At 47.6% G+C, this 23,382-nt stretch overlaps 1 protein-coding gene across 2 annotated transcripts in view; it reads right to left on the bottom strand.

Annotated features, from left to right (window-relative positions):
• Window positions 1-23,382, bottom strand: part of Rdl (Resistant to dieldrin) — a 225,350-nt gene that overhangs the window by 153,969 nt on the left and 47,999 nt on the right. The gene's annotated exons all lie outside the window — the stretch shown is intronic.

The raw sequence follows: 23,382 nt of genomic DNA, 5'->3' as shown, positions 1-23,382 counted from the left end.
CGTCGACTGTAAGGATTTTTTTTTTTTTTGGCTTCGCATTTTTGGTTGATTCTTGTTTTCTTTTTCGGCGAGACAAAGCGAGCTGAAAACAGGCAAAGAAGATCGGTGAGCCCTAATTAGTGAGGAATTAGACTAGGTACTCCCAATTAACCCTAAAGCCCGGCTAAAACTGAAGGACTAGAACGCGCATACCTAACGCGGATGGCTGTTTTCTACAAAGTCAGCTGAATTCCTAATTAGGGGGCGGGAAGAGCTTAACCTGCATGTATTTGCAAACTACTGAATGAAATTTCTTTTAATTTTTGGACAGCATGAAACATTCGCTGAAATGCGATCGACTAGTTCTTTAGAGAGAGAGAGAGAAACGAAGAGGGAAAGGTAGGGAGGTTAACCAAGGACCTGCCCGGTTGGCTACCCTACGCTGGGGAAGGGAAAAGGGAAGAACAGATAAGGGGAGAAAAGAAAAATAATAGTTAGTCATTCACAGTCAGTCGCAGAGGAATCTCCACTATCACAAGCGTTCATGTAATCCAGTGTCCTTACCCGCCGTGGTTGCTCAGTGGCTATGGTGTTGGGCTGCTGAGCACGAGGTCGCGGGATCGAATCCCGGCCACGGCGGCCGCATTTCGATGGGGGCGAAATGCGAAAACACCCGTGTGCTTAGATTTAGGTGCACGTTAAAGAACCCCAGGTGGTCAAAATTTCCGGAGTCCTCCACTACGGCGTGCCTCATAATCAGAAAGTGGTTTTGGCACGTAAAACCCCAAATATTATTATTATTAATCCAGTGTCCTTCAAAAAGCGCAGAAGAGCTTTTGTGGCCTTTTGTTTGCAACAACGCATAGGCGATGGTCCAAAGACCTTCAGAGAGCGCTCTATTGACTAGCACGATGAGTTTCACTTGTAAAGTACGTCGCTGAGTGTCAAAGGATGGGAAATGACACAGAAGGTGCTCTTTAGTCTCATCGCACCAGTACAAATTGCACGCCGCACTGTTGGCCATTCCCATCAGGAATGAATAGCAATTTGTAAATGCGACGCCCAAGCACATGCGACACAGTAAAGTTGTTTCGCGACGGGAAAGTCCTGGTGGCAGGCAAAGTCGCAAGTTAGGGTGAGCTTCACCAACTCACCAGTTTTTGGAAATTTTGATGCTGTATATAGCATGAGGTCAATCGTCGCATGCGATAGACGGTCAACACATACAAGTTGATTCTGGACCGGGGACATGAAGTAGCACGTTGACATTCACAGAGTATCTTGATCACACGGCGTACTCGAACAATGATTTGGTGCAAACCACCGCAAAATAGAGACTAATGGATTTTTACTTGCTTGAAATGTTGAGATGCCCGAGCACCCGTATATTCTAGAAGGTGTACGTTTCACATTAAACACCCTTTGAGCACCCCGCCGTTAATTAGAGGGCGCACAAAGGATGTTCTGCTAACGAATGTTCAGATAAAGTAAAGGCGGAAAAAGGGCCTTTCAATATCTAATCCACATTCGAGGGTGTAATGTTTCCGTGTGTACAGGATAACGCCGGCGTCAAATGCTTGCGTTTCGATTGTCAAGTCTGAATCGTCGATAATCTGATAACGTGCACGTACCACTATGACCCATGCTATGTTTCTTCAGTTATTTTTCTTTTTCATTGTCTAACATGCACTGACAACTACCTAAACAATATATTTGGCGAACTTAGTGAAGCACACTTTGAGATAAGAAAAAGCCCCACCATGGTAGCTAAGCGGTTTTCGAAATCGGGCACCGAAAGCAACTTGGGGAATGTGCTGAACAAGTCCATGGAAGTGTATTTGTCTTGAAATGGTTTGGGTCCTGCACAGCAATCTGCAGTAGACTACAACTGTGGCGGATGCTTTTTATTCCTATGCGTGCCCCTGTTACAAGCCATTAGTGGGCTTCATTGTTATCTTACTGCAAACCTTTTAGCGGGTCGAACGTACCCACAGTATACTAGCTCTTTCCATAAGTACAATCAATTAAGTGCACCGCTATCTATACAAAACTGCATCTGAAAGAGAATGAACGTAAAGAGCTTCTTTTGGTAAGCAGGGTGAAGGGGAAAGGGGGATGCATGCGAAACACACAAAAAAAAAGCTTTGAGTCAAGCTCCTTTCTTCTTTGGTTTTCTTTCAACCTTGATCGGATTGCCGTTGGTTTTACTTTTGATTAGACTCAGAATGATGCTTTATCGACGATTTGACTAACATAACAATGCTTGTTCCTTTCCACGTAATTCCATTTGACTCTCAACACAAAGGAATGCTCGGCACAACGAAGTGATTTGTATTTGTTCCGACGACCGATGTAAAACCTGTATGGAAAGGATTCTATGTAATTCCGTGGAATTCTAAGTTTTAGAGCAAAGCAAACAACACATCAAAAAAGTTTACAATTGCTCCAAGTAAAACAATAAAAAAATTTCTACAGGCGCGTTAGTTAAAAGCAATCGCTTTGCTCTAACGAGGTTATCAAGACATTTTACCTGCACTACCCCTGCCTAAGCTCTGAATAACTACTGCAGACAGCTGGTGCTCAATTCTTTGCCTGACAAATTACGCTCAACACGTATGTCATAGCAAGAAAAGAGTGTCCCGCTGCAACATGCTCCTTATGAGAAAAGAAAGAGATAATAAAGCGGGGACTACAAGAAAGCTGGGGAAAATTGTTGCAACGATTCAAACAAGGCCCACACTATGGAGAGGAAGGCGGAAACAAAACTGAAATCCGGCCTCCTGACGCACTCGCTAAGAAAATAACTTCCTCCCTGCCGTTATCAACCGGCCGGGGCAGTAAAAGAACTTCCACTGCGTTGAGCTCGGCGAAAACTGCCCGCCGCAGTTTATATGCCCTCAGCATTCTCTGTTTGTTCGCTCTGCCGTCTTCTTTCACTTCGCTGTCATTCTCTCTGTCTCTCTTCGAATGCCTCCCACGAGGGGCAGCCGTCGTGCGGCCCTTTGTCGCAGCCGTGGCGCCCGAATCTCCGAGCCGTTTGGTTCGAGACCATCAATCTAGCGGCAGGAAAAACATATCCTGCGTGTTTTTCTCTTTCTTCGCCTGCGTGCGAGCGACTCGCGCCCGCTCATTCCCCTGCCTCTGGCCCAAGAGAAAACAAAACGGCGCGGAATCACAGCGGGCAGTCAGCGCCGTCTGTCGTGGACGCGGACAGCGGCCGTCGTAGCGTTAAATTGTTTCCCCGTGTCCTCTACGTGTCCGTTTGATCAAAGAGCGCCGTGGCTGATGGTGGGAAGCAGCGGCGAGCACCCCACCCACCGCGCACGGCGGTGCGTTTTGTGCCGTGCCGAGCGCTCAACGCTGTATATACACGCGAGCACATCCGCATTGAAACTTGGGCGGACATTCGCTGTTTTTTTTGTTTTTTTCAACAGAGCGCCTATCCAAAGAACGCTTTTGCCCACAAAAAGCGCAGGGGGGTAACATGAAGATTTCTTCAGATCTGCGTCGACATTTAATCGACCTCTTTATCTTACACTGCGGACGGCGTCTTCTCGCATTTGTTATATTGTGTCTTGGCCTGTTTGCAAACACCTCAACTTCTATAAAGTCCCAACTAAACCGCGATGGCACGAGCTGTCACTTTATCGTATTTCTACTTGGACGTCTCACTATAGTAGCATCAGCGCGTCATCTAGCTAGAGCATTGTGACTCATATCCAAGTGAGCACATACTCTACATCCGCGCCAGCATTGCAGCGACATCTGCAGAGCACTCTCGTGGCAGCCACGAGTCTCCAAGATCTTCGTTGTGGAGCAACAAGACGCGCGCCACTCTGGAGAGAAGCGACGTCGTAGTCAGCTGTATTATTATATGCACTTTTTTATGAGCTATAGGGTTAGCTTCTCAGAAGAACGCTCATCTACCTTGCCGCGGACTCGGTTTTTATTCCCGGCCGAAGCGACATCGACAGCGAAGCCATTATTACTTATTTTTTAAAAATTTATTGCTATCTCAAGGGTCCCAGTTACACGAGCAGTGGGCAAGTATAAATGCGGCTATGGTGATGATGACATTACAAAGATGAGTCAAAACACTTGACGGCTGCTCTGAAGCGCGTCGTATCGCGGATGAGTGCAGTGTGTCACGAAAGGCCATTCCACTCCGGGCAAGTTCGGACAAAGAGTGACTGCAGGAACGCAGTGGTCCGGGCTCGTAGCGAAATTAGCAAGTTAGGATGGCCTGTACGACGAACATGATGAGCAGCCTGGATAAGCTGGCTGTCACGTGATGTGGAATGAAAAAAAAAAAGCTGTGATAGGGGCAGAGGCGAGAGATGCGACAACGAGAGGCAAGAGGCGAAAGCGATATGTTAGATTTTAGGGAAGAAACGTTAGTGTGGTACGAGTAATCCGAAAGAATAAATCTAGCAGCACGGTTCTGAACGAATCGGAGAGCTTTAGTGAAATTATACTGGTGTGTGCCAAAAATAGCACATGCACATTCGAGTTTTCGCCGCACGAGCGTTTTATAGGCAACTGATTTTACGGATGGCTGCGCCATGAGGAGACTGGGGTGAAAGTGGCCAAGAATTATGTTACCGGAATTGATTATGTGGGTTACACGATGTGACCAAGACAAACGTGTGGAGAGGTGAATGCCTAAGTACTCGTAGGAGTCGGTGGTAGATACAGAACAGTTATTAATCTTGCAGGCAGGGAGGATTTACTATATGTATGTATGTATGTACAGCCAAAAAAAGAAAAGTTCACTGAGGCACGAAGCAAGGCTGCACTAAATTAGCACTGCCTGACGCCATCTGCCTCCTGTTTCCAGCTACCAGCAGACCTTTATGGATACGGCACGGGCTCAAATCACAAAGGAATCCTTCGGACTTCAAATTAGATGCACGGAAGACTATCACAATTCTCCCTGACACAAATGGTGATAGACAAACCACTGCCGAACCGAAATCAGAAAGCCCGCATGGCTCCGGATGTCGTTACCCCTTCCTCACAAGAACGACGGCACCAATTCGCTCCGATTCCTCCGAGCTTGCTCTCCCGAATGCGCATGCGTGAATCCTGCAGCTCGCAGTTTGCATTACGAGTCGTCAGCTTTTATTCCGCTTTCCTCGGCGATAAAGACCGGCTGCTCTTCAGCATACCCAATATCGGCCACGACGACGGCGTTGACAGTCTCGAGTTTCGCAACTAGCGCCCTCCGGTCTCGTTGTACGCCCGTAACGCAGCGCGACGACTCCACCGCGCGTGCCCGACACCCTCGATCGTGTGCACCCGTGGCAATCTTCGGGTCTGGGGGCTTCCGTGCATTTGCATGTGCGCGAAAAAGCATCCTCGCGGCTCTCACCACTTCGGAGCACAGCTGTTTCCATACGCAATACGCACCAAATCCGTCTTTCTTTCTTTTTCCTTGCTTCCTCTCGTTTCTATAGTGATCATGAAACTTGCCTCGAACGCAAGCAGCTGCAAGAACAGCAAAATAAAAGCATTCAAAGGCTAACCTAGCAGCAGAAATGCGTAGAAACCCGCTTCATACGCTCTCCACGCTTTTTTTTTTTTTGGTGACAGCACGTTCAGCACGGCTTTGATCCCGTCATTGCCTGCGGCACTAGCCGGTTCGTATGTAAGCCGTAGTAGCGTGGCTGAAATGCAGAGGCAGTCTGGAAGACAAACGTACAAAGTTTGCAAAGAAATAAAAATGAAAGCAGTGGCTAAGCCAGCATAAAGTTTAGAACGCGTGAACACACACACCCAAGCTAGCAAGCAAGCAAGCCTGAAAGCAAGAAAGCAGGCACGCACACACGCACGCACGTGTGGACAGAAGAACGTGCTCACTCCGCGTATACTGAAACAAGCGCAGAGACGTGACGTCTTGTCTAAGTTTAAGACGTAGGCTCTCCGTAAATACGATATCATTACTGCGGTGGCGTCTCCTTCTACTATTTGCGCCCGAGGAGGCACCGAAGGCTGTGCAAACGGAAACGACCCGTCCTCCAGCTTGAGTTACGCCCAAGTTGGGTCGATCCTTTAAAACACAGGTCAGAAGGAAGCATGAAGTTGGTGGAGGGGGATCAACAAGAAACAGGCAACATTGAATTGAGCGCAAAACTGGGGTTCAACATTCGTGCCTTTTATTCTTTTTTTTTTCAGTAGTCGTCCTTTCTGTATACTGTCGTTCTGAATTTACCCATGTTTCTCTATTATTCAATTTCTTCTTTTTTCTGCACTACGGTGCCCTGAGAATGGTTCAATTCTTCGTTCGCATTTCGCATTGAAAATAACCAGCGCTGTGATGCCCTAATTAGGTAGATTGACGTTTCTGTTGCTTGTATGCCTAGAAGCTTAGCATTGCAAATCTTGTAAAAACAGGCAATGTAGGAAAACAGAAACGAACAAACCAATTTAGGATATAATTAATGGCCATGTGAACGAGCCCCAGCAACAACTTCGTCACATGGGGTGCCAGCGTTATTCAAGCACGCGCGTGAAACTTCTCCTGTTCACAGACGTAAATGCTTTCCTGCGTTCCTGAACACGTAACAATAATTGGATATTTGTGTAGAGTTTTTACCTATACGCCGGAGCCAACCATATGACTCAAAATAGGAACGAAATAATTTGAACGCTTTTTATATATTTCAGTGATTCAGAGAGAGCTCAACTGCTTCTTTAATTGAGCTACATTGTCAGAAGTACATTTGGGCAGTGGTAGTAACTTGGGGAGACTTAATAATTCCATAGTTACGTCTGCCATTGAACAAGTAATTGCTAGAAAGGCGGCATGCCTTGGCTCCACGGAACACTGGGAGGCAACGTAGGGGCTAAACTGGAGGAATGGCATCGCAGCAAACTTTTGTCACACATTTTATATATGGTTGTTTCCTTATCACATTGTTGAACAATGTAACAGCGCAAGTGGTCCTGAGCGCTGTGCATTCTCGCGGTTGGGGCAGATTTTGGCGCCCTATAAGGCCATTCGCTACCTTTCTTTTCCCAACTCCTTCCACACAACCGCCTTGTATAAATTGTATGTCGGTATTTCTTTCCTTTATTATTTTAGGCCCAACTTGGTCATGGATGACAGGGTTAAAGGCAGATATTCTCTGCCTGACAGCGACCCTACCACCCATACTCAATCTAAATCACTAATGACCGTTGCTTTAATTTCATATAGTTTTCTCATAGTACCACATACTGTCTGCTAGTTCTTTCTCCCAGCCCTCTACTCCAGTATCCATCAACTGAGCACCGTTAACGTGTCAGCAGCCCAAGGTATAGGCAGCCATACTGCAGCCAGCGGCAATTTCCTTCCTTTTTATTTTCCTTATGAAATGAAAATAAACCAACTACATATGTTGGTCTTTCTCGGAAAACGCGAGGGAACGTCTATATCAAGTATTATACCAAGAAAAAGTATATTTATGACTACTAATACATGGCGCCAGAGAATCTTTTGCCCAACGTTTTGTACCAAAAAGAACAGCAAAGCCTCGCAATACCACGAGAAGAATGACAAAACGAGAAAGAAAGAAAAGCACAGACAAGTTATCACTGTGGGCTAGCACCACGGCGGGTTTCAGTGACATCGCGCTACCGAAATCCGACAGCGTCGGCTGGCAAAGTCGGCCCTTTTCACGGCCGCTGATATGTATTCGGTCAGGATGTACTCTTGGGGCGACAGCTTAAATTGATCGCGGTTGCGACGAAGCGACCGCGCCGAGCCCACGTCTACTGCAGCCATCGCTGTCAAGGCAGGCGGGCGGCGCCGGCGGAATGCTCGAGTTGGCCCGGGGGGTGGAGGAAAGAGGCGGACGGTCCATCTTCGAGACCCCATCCACGTGCGCTAAAAGACACGCCGCGATGGCCGAGCCGGCGGCGCTAGCCTCATATTGCATCCCGAATTCCTGATCTCGGCTCGGGACAACATGGACGATGGAACGACATCCAGGATAGGCAGGGAAGAAAGAAAAAAAGAGAGGCGCATTGCCGAAGAAGAGAGCCATGATTTAGATGCGCATAAAACTGGCAGACTTATAACTACGTCTACACACAGGCGCGCGCGTGCGCTCTCACACACGAGGCGAAGTGAACAGAAAGAATGACAGCAGCGGTAAAGAAGAGAAAGGGGTTGGACGGTGGTGGGGCAAGAGCTTGCCGTCAGTCCAAACCGTTGCCAATCGATATTGTTCTTCGCTGGCTGCACGCTGGCATCAGCAACAGCAGCCCAAGAGGGGGACCAAGTCACCGGGTGCGCCGATATTGACTTTCGTATTATCGTACGGCCGCGCCCGTCGTGCCAGCGAGCTGCGCTGTATGTCCGAAGGCCTTGCGGGGATAGAGGCGGCGGGGGGCGGAGACGGGCCGCTTAGGCATCTGCCAGCGCGCCGCGCGAAATGTGCACACACGCACACACACACATACACGCACACATATACACACACACATACACACACATACACACACATACAAACACATACGCATACACACACACACACGCACGTGCGCACGGCACGTCTTCGGGCCACGCCGTCCCACTTTGGAAGTCGCAGCACGTCCTGACCAGGAGCGCCCGTGTGCTCCCCCGCCCTTTCTTGTTCCCGCCTTCTTTCCTCCCTATTCCTTCCTACAGGTTCTCGCTCTTTGCTCTTGTTGTCATTGCCATGGTATTATCGCCTTTCTTCTTTTGTATTTGCGCCCGTTTTACCGTTCTTCTATTTGCGCATGCAGTCCTTCTCTAGGGTGAGTGGCATCCTGCGTAAACCTTCCTGCCTAGATCGGTGCTGCCAGCAGCGTGTTCTTCGCGTACGAACACGATTATAAGTCTAGCAGCCGGGTACCCTGAACGAGGGTTCTTTATACGAGACTTCAAGATCAAGCAGCTTTCGTCTTTCCTCAAGGCTTTCGTGACATGTGTAGCAGAATATAGGCAGAAATTGCGTAAAATAAGGCAATGAACGACACTTAACAAAAGGAATAAAGCACGTCGTACGCATAACCTGAAATAAACAGGTAAATTCTGTGTGCAATAATCTAATAAATTCTTCCCCTGTCGTGAAGGGTGACTTGCGGGAAAGATGCAACCTAAGCAGTTCTTTCTTTCCTCTTGATTCAGCTGTCTGATTTTTTTTATTCGCGTCGCCGCGGCCTGTTTAAGCATAACCATATTTATTTATATATCATTCTTCTTTCATTTCACTCCTTCTGTTGTCTTACTTTCATCTCCTCGACCTCCAGTCGTAGCCTGAGGGCATCGTGGGGGCGCGCCGAGCTGATTCAGTTTTCTTCTTTCGTCTCTCTCTGGTGGACCTTTCAAACGGCTGATGTGGCTTTTTATTCCGAGTCACTCGGTCCGCGTAGCCTTCCCTGTTTGCCCCGCGTCCATCATGGCGGGAAATCGCTATGGACACACCGACGACGCCATGATGGATCGGCTGATGTGGTCTTTTGCGCCATCGCTACAAATAATGCGTGAAGATTCCTTTCCACAACGCCCACTGCAACTCAACATCGTTCCATCTAAAGCCACGTCTTCATTCTCCCACAGTTTGAGTACACCCTATCGCCGACGTTGTGCCCGCAGTTGTATTCGTCTTGCCGTCTTCCTGCTTTAGCTTTTAAACTTGTTTTTAGCTTTTAAATTCCCATGACAAAATTGTCAAAAAATATAAGAAAAAGGAAACGAAACTGAGCAAGATATTTCAGCACAAACGAGGTGCCGTGCTTCGTACTAAAAGCTAGAATTTTCGCACCGAACTAATGGCAAAGTCATTCGTGCTGAGGGTTCACAAAACCAAGTCGGGCAGATGTGCTTCGAATATCGCTTTATATGCATTGATGTGCGTAGATATATTATTAGGAGTCACTTCCGTGAAGTAGAGGAAGAAGATGATCAGACGAGCGTTTGCTCATTTCTCGCATCCACCATCTTTTTTCCCTCTAGCCTGTAGAATATTGTGATAATGACGGAGGCGACCACCAGCCGGTGTGCTACCGCGGTGCTGCCATGTTCTCTCGCGTTCCTCCGGACTTGTGGGCGAGGAGCATGCCTATGATCAACTTCGTCGTCGTCAACCTGGCAGGGATGGCTCACCGTGCAGTCTTCGTACCGCTGCCACTGATGCAACGCAGGTTGCACTTATAGATGCGCAACTACTCCTCACGTTGTGTCTCTATTCTAGGGACTTCGAGGTATTATGGATAAACTTCGAGTCACCTTCATGTTATCTGATAAGGCTGTATTGTGTTTTACAAGCCCGATTGCCGAATAGTTTGTTCGTAGTTGTCGCGTCTCCTATGACGATCTTAAGTAAAGTTTGTAGATAAATGTGCAAGTGCGTCAGTTACCTGAGTATATTGCGTCCATACCAGCAGTTCCTTTATTTGGCCATTTTTGGGCTTTTACTTTGAAAAATTTGAACGGAAGGCCCAAATCCCAAGTCTAACCAACTAGGTTTGTTGTGTTCTGTATAGCTCACTATTGCTTAGGAATACTTGCGGTGCTTAGCATTACATATGCCCCAAGAGTGTCTTCAGTGCACGTGTTATAACATGTGCGTTTATGCTTGCACCCAACGCTAAAAGCTGTGCGCTTCGAGCGTTGTTTCCCAAGTGCATGAGAATACGTTTGAAGAGGCGATGCCACGCTCGTCTGCTGTGCTGCGAATCGTGTATGCTCGAATTGGGAAGTGGACTACGTGAATGGCATTCTAACGCGTGATACCGAATGCACCTTTCTTTATATGAAATGAACGCGTTCAAATTGCGACGTTGCGCGCGAACCCATTCGAAAGCATGGTGTTACTTGTAGTTTTCTGCACTACGAACTTTACGTACCTGTTAGAGTGGAGCATGAAGTTATGCGCTTAAGCCGCCTGAAATGCTTTTCCTCTTTTATCTACTCTGCTACGAAACGTGCAGATTGTTACAGAAAAAAAGGTTGGAGGACGCTTAAGCTTCACCTTTAAGAGTGGAACGCATTCAGAAATCCCTGACTGCTTCTCACGCTTCCCGTCAACTGCAGCTTATGCAACCGTAATGCTCACTGGGAAACGCTGGCGGCGAACGCTATGCACGAACGCGAGCTTTCTGGTAAAAAAAACCGCGGGCTCTTCGTGGGCCACGATGCGGAGGAGGGGAGTCACCTCCATTTGGACGTGTTGCAAGGAACCGGGAGCGCCGCTTTGTGGCCTTTGAAATTTGCGAAAGGGGTTTGAATTGTGAGTTTCCGTGTAACAGAATTATGTCTTCTCGTATACTCAAATTACAATCTGACGCTATTATGTCTGTAGGTTGAGCGCAAGATGCGCTTTACAATTTTTTGTTATATTTTACCTTGAGATATTCAATTTATTAACATCCTTGCGCTACGTATGCGTGGTTCGAAATTATTTTGTCGAAACGATGGGGGACGCTAGACGCCGACACTGGATTTTCTGCGGCGCGGGCCCTTAACGCTATCGCGTCAAAGAATGCAGCAGATCCAACGAATTCGAACTTATGTGTAGCGAAGCTTCTTTGTGAGTGCATGAAGAGCCGGAACACGAGTTTGTGTTTAATGAAATTCCGCACAGAGCGAGACGGAAGGCTTTATTCGGGCATTGTAGAGAGGCTGATGCAACACCGCCGCCACTGCCGCGAATTCGCGAACGCGAGCTTTCTTATTCTACTTTTTAACGCGACAGCGTTAAGGAGCTCGTGTCGCAGAAAAGCCGGTGTCGTCGGCGTCGGTGTGGGCGTCGATGTCGGCGTCGGCGCCGTTGGCCGTGAGCGATAAATCCCAGCAGGCACTTTATCAATAAAAAACAACTTGCAAGATGGGCTGGGTGGGAATCGAACCAGGGTCTCCGGAGTGTGAGACGGAGACTCTACCACTCAGCCATGAGTTCTTTTTTTTCTTTATTGTTCGACGCTTCAAAGCGGTACAAAAGCGCCTCTAGTGAATGCCGTGTTGCCTTACAAACGAGCTGTTTCTAAGGCTCAGGCGTGCGTCGCTTGCTCAGACGCACATTTCGTTGCCGCGCCGAACGCGGCGTTGCTCGACGCTCACCGCGTCCGATGCGGGGCGCGTAGTCGCTGCGCCGTAGCCCATTGTCTTACACCCCTTGGCGGGTCGACGGGAACGCTGTCGCGTTCCACTCTTGAAGGCGAAGCTTAAGCGTCCTCCATTTTTTTTTTATGCGAAGCATATTACGAGAGCTCAACCCAGCTCCTCAGGCGCGGCGGTGTCGCCTTGAAACCACGTGACACCGTGACGTCACGACAGAGGAGAAGTGGCTTTGGCTCAACTCTTGCAAGACGGGCTGGGTGGGAATCGAACCAGGGTCTCCGGAGTGTGGGACGGAGACGCTACCACTGAGCCACGAGTACGATGCTTCAAAGCGGTACAAAAGCGCCTCTAGTGAATGCGGTGTTGCCTTAGAAACGAGCTGTTTCTAAGGCGTGCGTCTCTTGCTCAGGCGCACATTTCGTTGCCGCGCCGAACGCTGCTTTGCTCGACGCTCACCGCGTCCAATGCGGGGCGCGTAGTCGCTGCCCTGTAGCCCATTGTCTTACACCCCTTGGCGGGTCGACGGGAACGCTGTCGCGTTCCACTCTTGAAGGCGAAGCAGTAATGCATGAGTAGTTTCTTCGTCTAGCCGAACCAAATATAGCCAAGCAACAGCAGTTCACCAGGCTAAACAGTGGTTCAACAACTAAAATAAAGGCTAGTATGCTTCGCATCCTGGGCTTAACCTTACCTAAGCCACAGCCATTTTTTAACATGCACCGCATGTTAGCCGTCATCTGCTGCCGGTGCCAGGGCGAAAGGTGAGCTTGCAGGCTTACCGCTCGCCAAGTGGTGGAGGTCGCGTACCACGAGTTTTGGAGACGCGACGCAGTTGAATTGGCGAAGCGAGCGACAGCACACGATGGCAGCAAATTCTCGCGGTCATCGAGTGAGATCAGTTGGCGTTCGTCGGTGCGCACGTGACAACATGCCTGTTTAGTTAGTGAGCGAGTGTTTACTGCAATTTGTACGGCCTAAACTACGAACCTTACTTCATGTAATTGTGCACCGATTTGCTATCGCTATCAATGTACTGTCTTTAGGGGGGGCAAAAGTGCAAATTCAATAATGTAACCTACGTCAACTCAGCACGTATAAAGTAGAACCGCTACGTATGCCTGTTTGTGTGTGTGTGTGCGCGCGCGCGTGCGTGTGCGTGTGTGTGTGTGTGTGTGTGTGTGTGTGTGTGTGTGTTTGTAACAAACACACACACACACGAACCAACAAACAGTTTAACAAAAGAAGCTTCTGCATTGTAAGGCGACGTTAAATCTTTATAGCAAATGTACTTTCCAGAGAACCGAAACCGAAGATACATCGCGCCAGCTTATTTTGTGTACTTTCCAAAAAAAGAACCCAAATCAAGGAGATGAAAAATATCGTCCCTGATTAATTAAGACAAATCATAACGATGCGCGCCCATTCATGCAGTGAAAGTTCCGTGCATGCTTGCGCGCGCGTCACTACTTAGTAAATAAAGCCGCGTACGATTCCGATAGCGCGACCTGCTTGACGTTTCGATCGCTTATTTTGTTTCTATATTATAAGCCAAACGTCTTTACGCATGGGACGCGCTTCAGTCGACACGACATTGAACTCGACTCACAATGGATTAAGATATTTAAAGCATCCGCGACGTGAGCAAATATGAACATTTTATTTAGCTTTAGCTCTCTCAGTTCTCGCGATACACACGTGTGTGACTGAGCAAACGAGATGACATCAGCAATAAATAATTGCCCTTGGGGAGGACATTACAAGCTAAGAAAAAAAAAAGGAAGGAAGAAGACAATGAGCAGAAGACTAATGCGTAGACCGGTCGTATATAACCCTCATTGATTGCATCGATTTGCCGCGTAAAGAAAGGAGCCAACCGGTATGATAAACGACCCAACGCATAATACATCAGTGCCTTGCAAAAGCATGCATGATTGAAGGTCGCTGCGTCCCAAAAACTATGAGGGAGTATGAGTTCATGGGAGTGCGATGAGTAAGCTTTGTGAACAGGAGGCAGTAGAAGTTCGCGAGCCGGACGACATTACCTGTAAGAGAGGGGCTTGCTGGCCAGTTTCATCATGCTGTCAAGATGCTTACGAATAAGAGAAGATAACTTCTGCTAGTGCTGCAGTATACTTGGAGCTAGACTAAGCGGAAAACGTCAGCCAAGTTGACAGAGAGGTCCCAGGGGCTCCCGTTAGTGTGCTTAGGCGCAGTGGCTCTCAAGTGCAATAAAGCTTGCGCTCTGTCTATAAGAATCTAGAACACTCACATCGGTTTGGAATTCAGATTACGCCATGATGTGTGACATACAGCGGTGATATCGGCAACTGAAAAAAAAAGTCTTGCGCGACATTAGTGTTTCGTAGTGCAGATTGCGTTAAATGCGTATTAAGTGAATCGACTAAACACAGCGACTACTGGAAATGCAATGCATTCGTAGTCTTGGAAGGTCTCTAGCTAGTGGTTAAATAAATAAACAAATATATATATATATATATATATATATATATATATATATATATATATATATATATATATATATATATATATATATATATATATATATATATATATATATATATACCTCAATATACTTCTTCCAGGACTCTTCGTGCTTATTTTTTTATCAGCTTGTAGGTGCTTGTTTTTACGGTAGTTGACTGTTATTTATTTTGCAGTGTTACGTGAAAAGGGCTGTGTGTTCTCAAACACACTATACAATGTGTCTAAAAGTCCATTCTTTATTGTATTGTTTTATTGAAAGAAACATTCTTTTTTTCACAAGAAGATTGCAGTGTTCAGATTGGCAACAAACGACAATTTGCTTCGCCTAATGTAAAACCAGAAGTGTCGCAAAAGGTCTTTACAACGATAGCTGCGCTTAAATAAAAAAGAAAAAGTTGGTACAACAAAGGTGGCAATCACCACGAATGTCTTTGTACACTTGTGATCCTGGCTGGATTGGCTACTGGGAGGTGCATACCACGACTTTCTTTTTTAAACAAATCACCGATTTGTTTATGCGGAACGCGTACCAAGCCTACAATCGGGGCCCTTTCAATACAGTCTTCCAAAAGGGCATTGCGATGGGGGGCAAACATTGCACTGAGAGCAGAATGTGCCCTAGATGAAGAAACTGCGTTCTCTAATGTTTGTTCCTTTATATGAATGTCTTTTGGCACAAGGAGCAGCCTCTGCACGTAGGCAATAAAACGACAAGTGGAAACGTACGGATTGCACACTTGGCGCCGATCCAAAAACGCAGACGCCCGTGCGAGACGGCTAGTAGGGAGCAAAAATGGCGATAGAATAAAAGAGTAGCGACGCTGAAGCGGCCGCGCAATAACAAGCAACGCGTCTCATTCGAAGCCCCGAGACGTGCCGCAGTTCGCGATAGACGTGCCATGTTCACTGCCGGCATTGTTACGTTCATTCCGAGCCAACACCCCCCCCCCCCCCCCCCACCACCTTTTCCTTTTTTCGGCTTCTCACTATGGCTGGGCTGCGCGTTATTTCTTTCTAATGGTATCATAGTACTGGCCCTTTTTCTCTTCTATTTCAATCGCAGGATCATTACCCTTTTGTTATGGCACGCGTTATCAGACAATTCGGCTGGCTTCTAACTTTCGTTTGACTCCAAGTAGGAATGAGAAAACGAGGGAAAGAGAAAAAAAATCACGCGCACACTAGAGAAGAAAATGAAAGATGGTTGAAGGAGAGAAAGAAAGAGAGATCATAAAAGAATCACGAGATGAACGAGAAGAAACTACCTAATGACACTTTAAAGAAGCGAACAAATGAAATAACCGCAGGGACACTTCGGGGGAGGCGATATCGCGGGCCTGATAGAATCGGTGGCTTCGGTCACAACGCGTTCGCTCGCTGCGATGGCAGTGGCATTTAAATGGACTGCCCCGAGTGTTGGGCCATTAACGACAACGCGACCGTCGTGTACTGCGCTTTAGCAGGGCGCGAGAGAATGGGCGACCATTGCCGAACACTTTCGGTTCGAATGGTTCGTCTAACGCAGGCGCAGTGAACGCGGGGGAACGAAATAACAAGAAAAGAAAGCCTGTGCCCCTCTTTTACACCAATGCGGAAATTTCGTTCCGCTGTCAAGCGTCGTGATCGTAACGGCACTTTAGCTGATGCCTGGCCTGATAACACGCATTTAACGTTAAATTTTCACCGTAAACTATGCAGAGAAGTTTGTGACTCACGTACTTTTTTGGCGCAGTAGGAAAACGCACAACCTATGCTATGGGCCCACTGAAACAGGGTTGCCTTTCCTCTCTTCCGCTTCAGTGCCTCGTTACGTTCCTTCAGTGGCGTTTTCTACAAGAGAAGCTTCCTTCGCCTACCCTCCCGAGTTTCACTTCACTGCTGTTGGGTCGGTCGGTATCTCTCTCTCACGTATATATATTATGTGATCAGGAGTATAGTCCCCACGCCGAAATTATCAATATTAGCAACGTGGACTGCTTCCTTCGTTTTTTCTTGTTTGTTCATATGTGGGTAGCCAACGCAATATGCATGCTCACTAAACGTGCGTTTAACATAATGCACACTGAAACCCAAGAAAATCAGACTCGGGTAGGCTCACACGGACTCGCGCACTCTGACTCACCGAATCACGAATCCTTTGAGCGTCGTATTCTCGACAATTCGAACGCCTTCGGACCTATGCGCTCCCGGGTAGCTGAGTTACCCAAGTTGGAAGGGTGTGTGTAGCCTGGCATAATATAAACGTGGTCGCTGTAGGGCACCTTCTGTGCTATGCAGATCGAGGTTATCGGTTCCTGACTTGGCCGTATTAGAGCCAGATTAATCGTTGATGCAGACCGCTACAGAGCCACAGAGAGATGAAAGAATTTGAGCAAGAGTACCACTGACATCACCCTCTAACGACTTGATCGGTCGAAGTTAGGAGATACAATTTCATATCGTCACATTATAAGCACGCCTTTGAATGCATTGACAAGGAAAGAAACTCAGTGAATAAAAAAAGAAGAAGAAGTGCTTAGAACCACTAGAACGCAATTCCTTTTGGTGCGTAAAAGGACTTGGCTATTCAGCGTCGAAAGTAGCTATAGTAGGATTACGATGTCTATTATGTAAAGAGCGTACGTAGAGTTTACTCGGAAAGCGCTTCAAGTTTCCCCAATTGCGATAGAGTGTCTGTATTGCCAACTTAAAAAGTTAACTGGCGTACTTTTGCTTATGAGTTGTATAACTAAGGGTCTCGCGCCTCGCTAGATATCCTACGACGCAGCAGTTGTTATCCAGAAGCAATAACTCAACTACCTAGTCTGCTTCATCTCAAGCATCTTCGGACACCTGTGCTGAAACGCAGCGGTATATGCACACACCGTGCATATGCCGTAATAACTGGAAGGTAAGCACACAGACTTAAATCACTGCAGAAATTGACGAAGGGAATAAAAAACTGCGCGAAGGACAACACCAAAGCAGAAACGACAGGACGACTTCAGACGACAGGACCACTTTGGCCTTGTCCTTCGCGCTGTTTTTATTCCTTCGTCATCAACGAACGAGCCCAATTCAGCACACTCCTGCAGAAACTGAAACCTCTACGTGGCGTGTGAGAGGGTTTTGTAAATTAAATAGCGCTGTCAATAAAGAAAAAAAAGGCGTTAGCATATGTATGCAATACTGTTCAGCGTGTTCTACGAAATATGTGAACATCCAGCGGCGTGGTAAAAAAAAAAGAAAAGAAAACGAACAAACATCACTTTCAAGGTGTTTAGCTCAACGTGGCAGGAATCTGGACTGGAGACGCTAATGGCAATGGTGGCGGTAGCAGGTTGATTGACGATAGGCCAAGGCCATTTGAGACTCGGTTGCATTTGCGTATTCATTTCAGTGAAGACGCGTTTCCCAACTCTCTACTTCCCACGAACTCTTTCGAAGCCGGTCAAAGAAAAACGGCTGAAAACTGCTACAGGAACTTAGGGAAAAGTCTGTTGGCAAGATGACGTAATTACCAAAAAGACAAATGTGCTCCGAGTACCATTTTAGTGGGCCGAGCGACCCAACAGTCACCCCGCTCACTTCAGAGAGGTAATCGTCTACCTTTGTCAAGTAGTCATTCAAGAAAGAGTTCGAGGATAATTTATTATAACGCTGAAAAAAAGAAAAGCACCATGATCGCTTGCCCAAGACGGCTATATATTTCGATTAGCTCACGTTTGAACAAATTCTCATAGTCTGAAAGTATACGGTGCCACATTAGCCCATAGTAAATCTAGTTTTATAACTTTGTTTAACTGTGCGAGGACTAGTGCACAAATAGCTGCTACATTTCACGTAACCGAGTGATGATTGAAATTGTATTTGATAAGTGCCGCTTCACACACCATCGCCAGAGGTCAGCAGCGATGGCATGGTCAGCAGCCCGGCACAAAAGTGCCGAGCTGCTGACCATACCGTCGTGTTTGGCTAAAGTAAAAGCAAAACAAGATAAAAAAAAGAAGAAAAATAAAAAGAGGATGTCGTACTTTGGAACCCTTGCAGTATTTCGCAAGAGGTCTCAGAAGATTGATAGACATCTCTAAAATTAGACGCCGATTACATTGCACTTTACATGGTGCGCCATATTCACGCTCGGGCCCTGTTGGTTCGCCCTGGTCAACCCTGGTGCGAGTCGACGGCGGTACTTTTTGGATATCTTCGAGACCACTTAATGAATATCGGAGTCTCCGCGATTGCGGTCGCTGCAAGCTCCCCGATAGCGGAGCTCATGTCGCAACCAAGACTGCAGAGTAAATGCTAAGCTCGAACACGGGACATGCGAGCCTGGAATGCGAGCTACCATCCTCTTGCCGCGAACTTTATTTTAGGAAGCAGTTTCTTGTCTTCTAGACTGGCTATCATCCTTGCACAGGTACGCGGCCTGACCCCAGTGCCTTTGTGAGGCCTTGCAGAGCCTCTGCTCTTGCTATTTCTGGAACATGAAGAAAGAGAGAGAGAAAAAAAAAAGAGCCTGCTCGTTATCGCCAGCTGTGCAAACACGCATAAGATGTCAGGTATTCTGCATTTCGCAACGTTTCTAGATCCCAGTGGCGGTGCTGTTGAGCAACTCACTTCCCTTCCGCTCGTACTCTTATACCCCCACCCGCCGTGGTTGCTTAGTGGCTATGGTGTTGTGTTGCTAAGCACGAAGTCGCGGGACCTAATCACGGTCACAGCGGCCGCATGCATTTCAATGGGGCCGAAATGCTTTAGGTGCAGGTTAGGTGCACGTTAAAGAACCCCAGCGGTCCAAACTATTCCGGAGTCCCCCACTACGAATTGCCTCATAATCATATGCTGCTTTTGGCACGTAAAATCACATAATCTAATGTAATCTAATCTAATCTCTTACACCCCCTTTGAGTTTTTGCATGTTGAGCTCTCGCATGCTTCAAGCATTACTATTAGCGAGCAAAGCACCAGAGAAAAGGTGGAAGAAGAAGGAGGAGACGACCACTTGTCCGGGGGGGGGTTGCTCTCTCATTCCACTTAGATGGTTGTCCTTCTTGCGGTTCCCATGCAATTTAAGCGACCTATAAACGCGTCGCATTTAGTTTTTTCGCTTATCCTTTTCTTGGAGCTGGAATGCGAAAGCCCTCGTGTGTAGAGCGTATTGCGCCCGTTACATAAGGCCAGCTGCATGGTTAAAAACATGTTAGGTGGGAGGGGTGGGGGATTCCTTTCCGCGGCGTCTGTCGTAACCCGCGTGTCGTTTTAGGACGTTAAACCCTATTAGTCAATTAACAAGAACCACTACAAAGGAGGTAATCGCATGCTAATATACAACGAAATAAACGTGCTCTGTGATAATGTGATGTATTTACTTCGCGAACACGAAACCGCAAAGACAGCAGAAACCTGGCCCTGCGCTGTGCTTGACGGATATGAATAGAAAATCAAAACTAACTATATTTATACCAACGGACCATAATATGACTTCTGGTCGCTCAGCACAAATCAGAACAAGCAGAAGGCAAGGGCAAGTATTTTCGACAGAAAGAACAATAACAGAACTATCGAGTTAAGATGCTTGGTGTTCTTTCTACAAGCTTGCAACCGTGTGCACTTCGCCATTATAAGGCGTGTGGCTGGAATCGTTCGGTGTTCATTCTGGTAATAGTGGTTGTGAGGATAAAGAGAAATTGACAAGCTCGCGGTGTTCGATGCGCCAGGTGAAGGATTCGAAGCCGGATAAAGGTTATGAAAAAGAACAAAAGGAAAGCTTCAGCGAAATGAATGCTTGTAAGCGCTATTTCGACATTCTAGCAGCATGCTGTCTGCAACAGTTTGCCACCCAAAACGGCAAAAAAAGAATAAAAACAGAAAGAAAGCTTGCTCAGTCACCCAACAGTGCACCGCGTCCAATCACCGCGTTTCGCTCGCCCGACGTGTCGCATCATCCGTCTAAGTCACTCTCCATCAGATCCCAACAGGCGAGCACGCGACGCCGAGCGTCAAAACAAGCCCAGTGAGAAGTAGTGTAGTAGGCAGACAAAAAACAAAGCAAAAAAAGAACACTCAAGCGAGGACGGAGGGAGGAAACAAAGACAGGAGGCAGACGGCAGCGTCTGTTGTTTCCGACCTGTGCGCACAATCCAAAAACAAGTTCGGCCACGCTGTTCTAAGCCGAGCACTGGAGCGGCGTGTCCGACGCTCGCAAAAGACCCATCTCGCGCGCCAGTCAGGTAGCCAATCAGAAGAAAGCAAAGCTATACCGCTTCCTGGAAACACAAACGGTAACATGAACAATGTGTCTATGGGATAAGCGCTGGATAAAAATAATAATAATAATAAAGCTTATACGGGGATACGAAGCGGGGTGGCGGTGGAATGTGAAAGGGCAGTACGGCGATTGGGGTAGGGGGGAAAAGAATTACCGGAAGCATGAAGCCCGGGAAAAATGTGCAGGGAATGGGGTGAAAGGCGGGAGGGGAGGAGGAAAGGGGGGGTCTACCGACTGCCTCCATCTTTTTCCGCTCCACGGCATGCTTTCCTAATCACCGATGCCGTGTGGCCTGCCGAGGAAGCCGGCGCGCAAATCGATAACAGGGGCGCACTGCAGCCTGCAGCAGCCTCCGCCATCCCCTTGGCCGCTGCCAGAAAATTCACCCAGGCGGCGCTGCATGTCTCCAGCCACCAGCGTGGCAGCAGCCGGCTTCGAAAGCGCGTGATGTCTACCGCGCTGCGGATGACGGCTAGAATGGAGGAGCACGCGTAAGGCCCCCTGCCTGCATCACTTTCTTCCCCATTTTCCCTTAAATTCTCCCCCTGCTCCCCCTCTGTCTCCTCTCTTCCTGTCACCGTTCACTCCTCCTGCACAACGCAAAGCACCTCCACCCCCCGTTTCTCTCGCCGCTTTCACATCCTACCAACACACTCCCAATATCTCGGTGCCCCGAGCACCATCATCCTGATATCGCGGAATTCACTCAAACTATTGTTTCGACGGGACAAGGGTGGGGCAAGGAAAAAGGTTGTTTTCCCGGAAGCGAATGCGTTTTCAGTATGTAAACGACATCCGCGTTTGCAGAACGGCTAAAAACGCTTCGCGAGAGCGGTGCTTCCGAGCGTAAGTAGCAGCGCGTTTACGAGAGGCCAAGATTTGCGCCGCAGCACCAAACGTGGCGGCTTGCGGCGCGGGTCTGCAGAACGCGTTGGCCCCGTATGCAGTGCCGCATTATCTGAGTGGAAGGCCTTTCGGAGCTCGCGGAAAGCAAGGAACGACGTCGTTAAGAACGTGCGCTCGGAAGTGGCTGAGACGTGTATCGAAACACTCAAATCGTCGGGCGCAAGAAGGCGCGCACTTGCCGACTCGCTCGCTGAATTCTAGACTGCGGTTCGGGCGAGACGAACTGTGCGCGCGAAAGAACTGCCGAACCATGCTGGAAGCCTTGGCGTTTCAAAGTGCGGTTACTTGTTGGCGCACTTTTTAGTTGTCTAGTAGCGCAAGACGAAAAGTTACGCTCTACCGGCGCCACTCGCTGAATCATGCACTCATTAGAGTTGGAAAAAGTTTGTCGGGATTGCTGGTCGAAAGAATTTATTCCGCGATAGTGGACAGACAGAATATAATCGCATGGAATCTGACAATATAGTGCAGTTGAACGCGAAGTTGGGTAGATGTAGTAGTTGCATACAGCGTCTGAAATGCCGTCAAGACCCTGTGGAGCATTCATCCGGCATACTGTGGTACAATTGTCGCACCATTGATGACAACAGGCTCAAAATGCTGTTGCCACCTGTGCAGGTAAATTTTTGCCTAAGTAAGGAACAATTTCCCCCCACCACCATTTCAATGCATAATTATCAAGCTTAAACATAGTCAACAAAACTACTTTATCTTATTCCGCATGCAATCTTAAGATTTATCAGAAACGATTTCACTAGGCATTTCGATGGCAAGTCATCCCATTAGACGCAGTTTTATGGTATCTGGTTTCATGAAGTGAGTCGCTTCTGTAGTCGGCCTGGCGACGAGTGTGGCGTCTGGTAAATGAAATATGAAACTGAAAATACAATTTTACATTTAGTACGTACCTCTTTTTCGCACGCACGAGAAACGATGCCGTTGTCAGTCTTCGCCATGAATTGCTCACTATTTTACAGAGAATACATGCATATGGCCCCTGACCTGCTTTCTTGGAACGACGAGATTGCGGCCACGTGCACACTATTAGCCGCACGCTGAAAATACGCCACCGCGAGTGGGACTCAAAACAAGGTTTGTATCCGCGGCTGACGTACATTTATTCCAATGTGAAGCTGATCGCACCATTTAAACGTTCCGCACAAATTGGTATCACGAGCTGTGACATCGCCTGCGAAATCTCTCACGCAGCCCATTGCTAAACGCCTGCGATCTCGCCGGCTGAAGCCTAAGTTTATGACTCGTCGCTCTCAATGCACGTCACCGCTATGCTACATGCCAAATGGTCGAGCAGAAGTATGGTCACTGCCGGCGCCACTATTACAGTGGTCGCTTTTATAAATCACGGATTGCAAGCAAGGTAATTATGCTGTCAATGTCGAAGATGTGCAGCTTACTACGAGCTTGCAAATGATTGCGGGGTGTGCTTTTTTCTCTTAATTTTCGGCGAGCAGGATAAGTAGACTGGAAGTGGCTGGGGCGTTTGTTTAAGATTTATATGCGTTGTTCACTATAGCCCGGATGTTAGAGCCTCTACAGCACGCCTGATTATATTAACAGGCACATGCTGAGGGGACAGCTCTTGCAGCTTTCGCATTCTTCAAAGTTGGGTTTAAAAGCGAGCTTAAATATTTTATGTTTACCTACATTGCCA

The sequence above is a fragment of the Dermacentor albipictus genome, chromosome 3 (genome assembly GCF_038994185.2).
Source record: "Dermacentor albipictus isolate Rhodes 1998 colony chromosome 3, USDA_Dalb.pri_finalv2, whole genome shotgun sequence".
In the NCBI taxonomy this organism is placed as follows: domain Eukaryota; kingdom Metazoa; phylum Arthropoda; class Arachnida; order Ixodida; family Ixodidae; genus Dermacentor; species Dermacentor albipictus.
This window is presented reverse-complemented; position numbering and strand designations above follow the sequence as displayed.